This window comes from Brachyistius frenatus, unplaced genomic scaffold (assembly GCF_029030835.1).
Source record: "Brachyistius frenatus isolate BFR_SWC_R1_liver_20210118 unplaced genomic scaffold, ASM2903083v1 Contig_40, whole genome shotgun sequence".
NCBI lineage: Eukaryota > Metazoa > Chordata > Actinopteri > Embiotocidae > Brachyistius > Brachyistius frenatus.
Window position 1 is genome coordinate 743,751 of NW_027210639.1, and position 10,989 is coordinate 754,739.

The 10,989-nt window shown below is 40.7% G+C and overlaps 1 protein-coding gene across 1 annotated transcript in view; it reads left to right on the forward strand.

Moving 5' to 3' along the window:
- The window catches only part of tsnare1 (T-SNARE Domain Containing 1), a 171,502-nt gene extending 163,839 nt beyond the window's left edge, over positions 1 to 7,663 (forward strand). Inside the window, exon 12 of the mRNA XM_069702094.1 lies at positions 6,720 to 7,663. The gene's annotated coding sequence lies outside the window, so the exon portion shown is untranslated. The remainder of the gene's footprint in view (positions 1 to 6,719) is intronic.
- Positions 7,664 to 10,989: the final 3,326 nt, after the last annotated feature.

A 10,989-nucleotide genomic window follows, 5' to 3' on the forward strand; every position in this document is an offset into this window, starting at 1 on the left:
AAAATAAAGTTAATGCAATATAATCGTTTCGTACACCTCATTGTCTGCATCATGGCTCGATAAGTTTGTGCCAGGATCCCTGTCTGACCCTGTGTTTTTCCCTTTCATTCCCCTGTTTGTTTTGGTCTTCCATGTGCTCTGTGTGTGGAGGGTGTGGATTCTTCCACTGCCCGCCTCCAGAACCGTTCGGCTGGCACAGCTGCACCTGATTCCACTAATCACCGCCTGGCTGTATATCAACTCCCGGTCCTGCACCCCATTTTCCTCAATCCGTTCCATCTCCTCACCTACAATCTGCTATCACACAACAGTCTGTGAAAGGTTCAAATATATCGCGGCAACTTATGGGCTACAGTTTAGTAGTTACATCGAGAAAAAATCTCTTCCTTTATTTGTGTCAGAATGCTCTGCTCTGATGACAGGCCTCCAAATGCTTCCTGTTACTACAGTTAGATTATCTTTCTTCTGATCAGTGTATCCACAAACAACAGAACTTATATGGCAGTTTAGGGGAGGAGATAACGCTAATGGTCAAATAGAATAAATTTGCACCTCCAAATGAAGAGGAAATATTGATCACATTGAGCAATTTAGGAAAAGCTTAAATGTTGCAGGAGATGCAAATTCTATGCATTCACCCAGACCACCTCCTTACGAAGGGTGACCCATTTCATGGATTGATGGTGAGTGTTTGCACGGGACTCAGGAATGGCATTTACATCAAAGACTCCCTTTTTCCTCTGAGAGCTACTTTGACGAAATAAAAGTGTCCGACAGCTACTCATGTTGAGTAATATTTATTCACTTAGCTGAGCTCCACCCAAACTAGCTGAATAAGCTTCTTTTATGTGAACAATAACATATTGATACTCAACACACACACACACATCTTGTATCATACCAGCGAGTGAGTTGCACGCTTATAATTCTGTAAGCTTATTTTGAATTTGATGCCAGCAACACGTCTCCAAAAATATTGGGACAGCGGTAACAAATGACTGGAAAAGTTGTATAATTCTAAATAAAAAAACACCTGGTGGAACATCTCACAACTAATTCGGTTAATCGGCAACAGATCAGTAATATTATTGGATATAAAAAGAACATTTCAGAGAGGCAGAGTCTTTCAGCAGTGAAGATGGGGAGAGGTTCATCATTTTGTGAAATATTGTGTGTAAAATAGGGCAACAACCTAAAAGTATTGTTTCTCATTTGCAAAGAAGTTGGGGATTTCATGATCTATGGTCCATAATATCGCTTAAAGATTCAGAGAATCTGGAGAAATCTCTGTACACAGGGGGCAATGGCGAAATCCAATATAGGAAGACTGTGATCTTGTATATTTTAGCAAAACAATGCCAAACTGCATTCTGCATGCATTACAAAAGCATGGCTTCGCAGTAGAACATCATGAAATTAAAATATGACAAAGGAGACCCTGAACTGTTGAGCAGCTGAAATCCTATATTAGGAAAAAATAGGACAACATTTCACTTCGAGAACTCCCAAAACTGGTCTTCTCAGTTCCCAAATGTTTACAGTGTTGTGAAAATAAGAGGTGCTGCAAAACAGTGGTAAACATGCCCCAGTCCCAACTTTTGTGAGATGTGTTGCTGGCATCAAATAAAAAAAAAAAGCATATATTTTTCATAAAACAATAAAATTTCTCACTTTCAACATCAGATACGTTGTCTTTGGCCTATTTGCAAATGAAAATGGATTTATGAGGTTTGCAAATTAATGCATTTTGTATTTTATTTGCATTTTACACAGCGTCCTAACTTTTTTGGAAATGAGGTTGTACTTGGGCAGCCGTCGATATACCTGGGCGGCCCGAACAAGTATGTCTATATGATAAGTCTCTCAGGCACAGTCAGCCACTCTCAAAGATTTTTTTAAACAAATTTGATATTTACGACTGACTTTGACAACCAGTGACGTTGTGTTTGTTGCAAAGGAAGATCTAATTAAACACTGTTACCCAAAGTTAGCTTGAGTTTTACAAAGTGGACTCCAGTTCCTTCTGCAGACTCTAAATTCCCACAGCTAATTATTTGGCCTTTTTCAGGTCAAATCACCATTCATATTAAACAATGCAAGCTGATAATATCTGTCCATGTTTGTGTTGGTACAGGAACATGCAAGAATGGGTTTGGTGGTTGGTGTTCTTCTCATGATTATTTTTTTATTGTAGACGTGCCTCGGCAATTACTAATATAAATCATGTGGAAAACCATGAACATAATCGTTTTATAAACCTGAATTTTCCTTCAAGGTTAAAGGTTAAGGTTAAGACAAAGAACAAGTATTGGAGAAGTTTGAGGAATGAATGTAATCATCATACAAGTGTGTGTGTGTGTGTCTCTTCCGGAAGCAGAGGGGGGTGCTCTTTGTGGTGGCAGGCAGACCAGACAGAGCTTTGATGTGGCCATGACTGGCAGTGCCCTCTCACTGTTTGAGCGAGGCAGACACCATAATCCAATGGCTTCTGATCTCTATAAAGGACTATCTTCACATTTGTTTTCTCTCGGTCTTTATAGACCCCCCCCCCTCCACCCGCCTCCGCACACACACACACACACACACACACACACACACACACACACACACACACACACACACACACACACACACACACACACACACACACACACACACACACACACACACACACACAAACACACACACAGATGTGCTTTGATACAAGTCATCTCTACCCACATTATCTCCTCCCAAACTGGCGTCCTTCCAGTTGGTCAGGATTGGAACATTGTGCAGATGGGCACACAATCACCAGTCTGACGGACACCTCAGGCTTTTTCATGGACGGGCTCTGCAGTGTAGTCGTGTTCATTTTCCTGTCAAACTTCATATTCCTCTCATCACTCTTCCTCTCCCTACAGCTCTCTTTATTCTCTCTCGCTGCTTTCTCCCCTCCTCATGTTCACCTTTCCTGCATCACATTAAGTAATTTCCTCTCACTCCAAAGGTGTCTTTCCTTTTTTTCTAATAGTCCAATGTTGGTCTCAGTTGACGTGAAAGAAATGGAATCATTGAAAACAGATGGTTTAATTTTTATGCATGTGTCCAAAAAGAGGTCTCAATTCAATTAAATTCAGTTCAGGTTAGTTCAGTTCAATTACACTAACGGGTAAATTCACCATGCCTCATGGTCCCACAACACCTTACCAAATAACACTGACAAAAAAATGAAAGCCTAAAACAACATGACTGTGATCCTGAATCATTTTTTTTTTTACTGTAAGTTTCATCAAACAGGAAAGTTATAAGCCTACAATCTTAAGAGAAGAGTCTGTGTCTGCCTCCTGAACCCAAAATGGGAGCTGGTTCTACAGGAGAGGAGCCTGGTAGTGAGCAGATCTCTCAACAGTTCCTCATTAGAAAAAGCTAAAACAATCATCGCCAATATCGCTGTGGTGTTGTGATAACACATGTTTAATGATTCCTGGGTGACAGCAGCTTGAACATTCAATCACCTGTTCAGTTCCTAGAACTTGAGGGACCTGCAGAGAGGGACGTGTCTCTGAAGTCTTTGGAGGTCTTGGAAGCAGAAACCAAACCTCTGGCAGCAGCTACAAGTTAACTTACGGGTGTGTTTTCCATTGTGGAAAAGCCTGTAGGTAATCAGATTGTCAGGCATTGCTCCACTGTGATAATCTAAGTGACTGTTCACTCCACGCTACCACTTCAAATTGCAAAGAGCCATTCACTTTTTAACCCCTTTAATCCCCATTCAAGTTGTGAGCTCTGAGTTAGACATGACATGATTTTTTGGAATTTTAAGGAAATGTGTATAAAACAGATGCATAAGACAATGGGGCAATGACCACTTTATTAATCCACCGAGCACCATCAGCAAACAGGATTTCACTTCTCAAATGGCAACTATATGTTTGTGAATATGGCCACACAATATTTAGTTTGCACATTCACGTCATTGAGAAAGTGAACTGCAATAAGCGAGTTGGCAATCGGGATCAATGGCTGTGAAGCACTTGTAAACATAAATTAAATACATTATCAAAACATGCAATGAAGAGCTAGATTTGAGAGTTTTTTTTATGATAAGCAAAGTATTCCGATTAGATACTTGTTGTGATGTTTCAAAATGTAAAGAAAATGTAATTTCATTGAACCCATTGCTCTGGTTTGGCCCCTGGTGAAGATGTAGGCATGTTTTGTTTTTTTGATTCAGCATCATGCTATCTAAATGAAGCTATTTTTTCACTTCATGGCCAACACACACACACACACACACACACACACACACACACACACACACACACACACACACACACACACACACACACACACACACACACACACACACACACACACTCAGTGGCTCTGGCTATTCAAACGATAAAGGTCTGTAAGTCACAGGTATGTCTACTAAAAGACAGACAGGAGATGAGGGGAAAGGCGGGTGAATGACATGCAGTAAAGGTCTGTCTAGCTGGGAATTGAGCCAGAGACTCACTCCTGACAGCCTTTGGGCCCCTGTGGTGTGTGCTCCAACCACTCGGTAATTGGGTAGCCTCATGGTGTGGAATTTTAATTAAATTATTGTGTGTTTGTGTGTGTTTGCTCCTTGCTCCATTGTTGTGTTTCCTTTGGTTGTTGCATGTTTAATTGCTGAGGTTTGTGTTGCTATTCTTTTGATTTTTGTTATTTGATCTGTGGTTTGTGGGGTTTAATTGGACTGGGGAATCTAAACCTGAAGTGACTCTTTCTCTTAAAGAGGCCGTCAAGCTGCTGCAGCATCAAGAAGATTTCAATTGGATTTTTAGTTGGATTAGAGAAGTCCTGCAAAAAAAAGAAGTATATTTCACTGTTTAGAATGGAAATACAATTCCAATGAACGTATAGTATATATTGTGGATTGAGTGGACGGACATGGTTTTGAAAAAAATAAATAACAAATGAAAAGTTGAATTGATAAGCAGTTAATTTCACCCCTGTACTACACTGTATGTGTTTGCGTTTACCATTATCTCCTATTGTGGTTTTATTTGTTGTATTTAAATAATAAAATCGTAATAATGATAATAAGGATACTGTACTTACCTTCAATAACCTGTAACAAAACGTAATATATTGTCTTCTTGAATCACCTGTATTTCCTAATACAGGATACATTTCAGTTATATGAAGATTCATACTGTAAATATATCAAATACACTACAGACTTACAAACCATGTCAATCACGTAGCACATTTCTGTATAAAAGCAGAAGCAGCAGAACATTTGCTTCATTTTCCTCGTGACTGCTAGAGAGCCAACACATTTGTCTGCTCTCTGCCATTTGTCATAACTCAGCAGTTTCTTGGCTAGAACATAATAGCCCCTGTCCACCCCGTCTGTAATGATAAATCTGAAAACTAGATGACCTGGGGCAGTTGAGCCAAGCATCCACTTCCTGCAGCTGGTTGACTTTGAGCAACTCCTCAGAGCAGGTGCTGCTCATACCAGCCAGCGGCTTTCACATCAGCTGACTTAATCAGCAAGTTGGCCCTGATGGCCCTCATGTTTGAGGACCACAGGCTGATCAGCATCCTCAGATGGAGCCTGACCTACATGAACACCTTTGATGGCAAGCTCAGGGTGCACTAGGGACCCCCAACTGGAAGGCATTCCAGGTTGAGCTGGCAGTCTGTGTTATAACCCACTGAGCAACTCGTACATCCAAGTGTCTGTGAAAACAACAGCAGCTCGGGCTTCATGTGCCTGGTCCTCCACAACAGCGGTATGGTTAAGCAGAAACACAGACGCTGGTTTTGATAGCTGATGTGTTGAAGAGCAAAGGCTTTCACACACGTTTAGTTGTGCTATGCAGGCTACCAGCAAACCGCCTAACTGGTAAACTAGAAGAGTGAGTGTGAGGGGCCGGCGGTGTAGCTGATCCCCGAACCCCCACCAACCCTGATGTCATGGTCCATTGCGATAGTTCACTGTAGCCTTGTTTATTGGTTAATTTGGAAGACATTGGCCAAACTCAATTACTTCCCTTTGTTGAATAACTGAATCATGAGTAAAATCCACTTACTAACAAAAACATCAACCTAAAAACTTACCAAAAACTTCAGAAATATTGCTATTTTTTTATTCACTCCTTGATTGTAAGAAGGCTCAATAAACCAGGGCCAACCAAACCCTTCATTTTAGAGTAGACATTAGTCATAGTTTGTTATCTCTGTTGATGCCATGACATTAATTAAAGCATTGATTTTTTTCCAGAATTGATTCTAAATTAGAATCAGTGTCTAACAGATTAAACCCATACCTGACAATCAAACACTGACATGATGCTCAGAATTCTCTCTGTACTTGCAGGGCTTAATTCACTTACATGTTTCCTGTTGGACAACTATTAACTGTAATTCAGATAAAAGTGATGCGCTTTGGCCTTTCGTGTTGCAGGCTAGTCTGCTCGTTGGTGATTAATGAACCACTTCCATCTTCAGCTCTGTGAACTCTGGCCTGGACTTAATTAAAACTCATCCATTGACCACAAATCATAAATTACTTCCCACAACCTGTGACACTTTTAGAATAAAAGAACAAATTGGTTTCTTACCAATTAATAATTCACAAATGAAAGGGAATAACAAGCCCAAGTACTGTGATGGGGAGGCTGACAGCGGTGGTGTCTGCTGGGTGATTGATGTCCGTTGTCTGCTCTGTTTGTGTTTTACAGGTAGCTGCTGTCATTACAGCGTCACTGCGCTGCTTCTGCCCAGTCTGATCCCTGACCCGAGCAGCTGCTTTTCAGTTGGAGGGAGCTTCCCCGCAACAACATCTCAACTCCATCAACTCTGGCTCTGTTTACATGAGCCTCAGACTAGGGATGACCCCCCCCCTCTCCCTCTCTCTCTCTCACACACACACACACACACACACACACACACACACACACACACACACACACACACACACACACACACACACACACACACACACACACACATCTGAGCATCTCATTTAATCATCATTGTGCTCATTTTTCATTTTTCTGTCATAAGTGTTTTGTAGTTACTTGAATGTTAGGATCAAAGTCTCAGATGTGAATTTTGTGATGACATCAGAGGCACCAGCTCGGTGTTTCCTGTCTTGAATGTGAAGGGTCACTGCTCTGTATCGCAAACCTTCAGCTCCTACCTGTGGTGTTTTATCAGAAAACCAGATGAAGGTGGAGGAGAAGCTTCACGGCAGCTCGAGCTTTACCGTCTTCACTGCTTTATTGTGTATGCTCCCTTTCTTCTCTGTATTTTTACTGAAATGAGCTTCTTATTTATCAGCTTGTAGTTTACTTGAATCACTATTACATTGAGGCATTTATTGATATTGGTAAATATTGTTTGACTAAATATATCTTCCAAAATAAAAGTCTACGTTTGACGGCAAGAAGAATATAGTGGCTTTGTTTGTGTTTTATATAAAATTTCAAAATATCTATTATTTCTACATGTATCTAAATGAATGTTTAAATATTTATGAATTTTAAATTTTAGTTCATGATTTTACTAGGACTAGACATACAGTGTAGCATTAAAGTAGTTTTTAAACTTGATTGATGCTAAATGTATTGAGATCAGGGAATTTTTTATTTATTTCTAAAACATTAAAGTTCTAACCATCAGGTGTTTTTTTTAACTGTTTGATTTCATCACTTGAGTGTCAAAAGACGAGATTGCAAAACACTTGTTTTTTCTCACAACACAATGATATACAAACAAACAAGAAAACAGCTACAATTCCTTTTTTTCAGGTTCATATTTACAAAACTACAATATATTTATTTCTGCCCCTGTTTATGTTTTCCCTGTTTTCCCCGGTCGCTTTTCCTCATGTGTTTTCTGTCATTCCCCCTGTTTGTTTTTGTCTGTCATGTGTTCTGTGTCTGGAGGGTTTGGATTCTTCCACTGTCCGCCTCCAGTCACCTCCCACTACCACTCCTCTGATCAGCTGGCACAGATGCGTCCAATTCCACGAATCACCGCCTGGCAGTGTACCAACCTCGGTCCTGCAGTCCGCCTTCGTCCGTCCGTTCCGTCAGCTCGTCTGTCACCTACCAGCGTGCCAACCTGTCTGTTTGACCTGAACCTCGTTGCTCACTTACCTGCTGCCTGTGTCGATCCATGGAAAAGCAACAGTTGAAGTCCTGAGTAGTTCCACGTAGATCACCCAGTCGACTCAGCACGGACGCTCTGCGTTGGTCCACGGACGCCATCAGTCAGAATCTACGGAGAAGACCTGCATTGCTCAACGGAGATCACCGGTCTTGTTCAGCCTCTGAATGTCCTGAGTAGGTCCATGGAAACCACATCGTTGACTCACCTGTTGTCCAGCGTCAGTCCACGCAGTCCAGCTGATGACTCTCTCGGAAATCCTGCGTCAGGGAAACCTGCTGACTCACCGGCCGCCGGCGAAGCACCGTCCTGATGTGTGCTGCCCACCTTCAGCGCTCGGGGATGCTTCACCGGCAGCACAGACTTCCTCTCTCAGCCTGATCCACCCTCCCCACGCTACCAGGTCACACCAGGAGGTGTCGATCCGTCTCGGCTATGCCGAAGGACTCTGAACCTTATTCAGACACACGCTGAACTTTGGACTGAGTCGGAGGTTCACACACGACATCACATCACAACTCGTTGTTACAATACAACAGATTTTATCGTCAATACACGTCTACTGTGCATCTGCTACTGGGTCCTCAGACACACATCTCATAACAATGTATTACATATAGCTGAACTATGTTCCTTTTTTCTCTGCTGACAGCTCAAGAAACAAAACACAGGTGTGTCTTTTTGTTTGTAAATTTGATGACATAAAAACAACAATACAACTTTATTCCATCTAGATATTACATAGCCTTTTCAAGTCCAAAATTCTGAGGATGACTGCTGCTGAAAAAAACCGAACACTGCTTTACATACATAATAAATAAATACATCATAAATTATCATCCTAATGTAGTAAATTGAATAATACAATGATTTATATTGAGGGTGTTGGACATACAATTGCACAAATCTGACATCAAATATAATATATAAACTTATTGTTTTTATTCACAGATCATAAATGAACATGATTTATCGACAGAGCTAAAAATTACACATTTGCCTCAAAGAAGGAAACCATACAGCATCTGTACCAAGAACCACTACGTGCATGAATGTTTACTTTCATGTCACCATACTTTTGTTACTGTTTCTAGTCTCGTTTTCACATTGCTTATTTTATTCTTGCATGGCAGCATCCTGTATCAGACTCCAAAGGCCTCTCTCACTTCTGTTTAAAGCTTCTAATAAACTATTGACTGTTGGCTCAGATTTAACCAAATCATTCCACCTGAATCCAGGTAGCCTCGGAGCATCGTTACAATGCTGACGGGGAACCGTCAGTAGCAACTCGGTAATGAATTAGTGTTCATTGACACATCTGCACTGCTGGATTCCTTTTTTATCCACTGTCTCCCTGCAGAAATACATCTTTTGTCCATTTCCTCTCATTTACTCTGATATTGTTTTACAGTTAACCACTTTTTTCACTACAGGAACCTGTTCACTGTAGAATCCAACAACATTAACCTGTAACAGCCGATAAGATTCAAACAAATCTGAATGTCACTGAGAAGGTATGCACTGTTTTTGTAGGCGAGTGTGCTGAGTAGAGTTCAGTTATCATACAGACTACAATGTAAAAAGTGACACCATACAGATATACTGTACAGTATATATTCACTTTTATATTAACGTGTGAGGGCAGCTCCAGGCAAGTTCTCACACCACTGATACATTTCACAGAGCCTGGAGCATCTGTCAGGACATTTCAAATATGTTGAAGTTGCAGCCCTTTTTCTCTTCCCTGCCTGGCCTACTGAATTAGAAGATAAAGGAAAAAGGAGGAAGTGAGAGTGAATGTACCTAATTTAGAAAACTTTTTTGTTGTTGTTTGTCATAACAGAAAATATAGTGGCGCAACAAGGGGTAATCATGTGATTACATGGAAAAAGTTTTCATCGTTGGAAAATGTTTTACTCAACACAGCACTGTGCCAACAACACAGACAAACGCAGAACAATGCAGCCAAACACACGTTGGGTATTCTAAAATAAAATGTCACCCGGATGTTGAAACACTCTTCAGTGCAGTACACTGAAAAAAGTCAAACGTCGGTGTCATGACTTAAAGTGAATTTGTACCTTAGTCCAAGTGAAAATTGTGATTTTCGGTTTACACCAGGGTTTTTCAGTTTGCCTAAAACTAAAGCATACGCCCCCTAGAGTAAATGAACAGCAATACTTTTACCTAAAGGGTATTTTTACTTTAAACTGGAGGTTTTCATGTCACGTGACCACATGACGTCACCAAATCATCCTTCTCAAGTTTTACCGGCTGCCATTACCAGGCTTCAGGAAGCTGAGCACCTTCTGCAGGACTAAAAAAAACTCCTTTAAAAAAAGGTAAGAGGTCGATTTTTTTTTTTTTTTTTTTTTTTTAAAGATAAATGTGTGTTTTCTGTTAACATGTATGGTTAGTGGCAGCATGGAGAAATACTTTGCAGACTATCTTTGTGGTTTGCTCATGTCCATTCAAATGCTAGCTAAAGCACGCTATTAGCATTGCTTGCTCATGCAAACTGCAAGGCTGTAGTTGCCTCAATTTCACAAGTGCAAAGTGAATTTTGTTTGGTAGTTAAATTTGTAATGTCACTGAAGGAAAAAATTGTGGTCGTATGGTAAAGCTTGTTTGTTCGGGGTCATCGTTATTGAAGGTGTGGAAGTCCTTAATCAGTTGCCATCGGTTGCACATGCATGTGCCATGTTATTTGGTCTCACCTATGCTCTAAACTTGAGCTATCCAAGTGAGCTAAAGTACACTTTTGATGCACTGCAGAAAATATTTATGGAGATAGAACCCAAAAAGATGACACGCAGAGTGTACAGTCTGAGTGTCAAG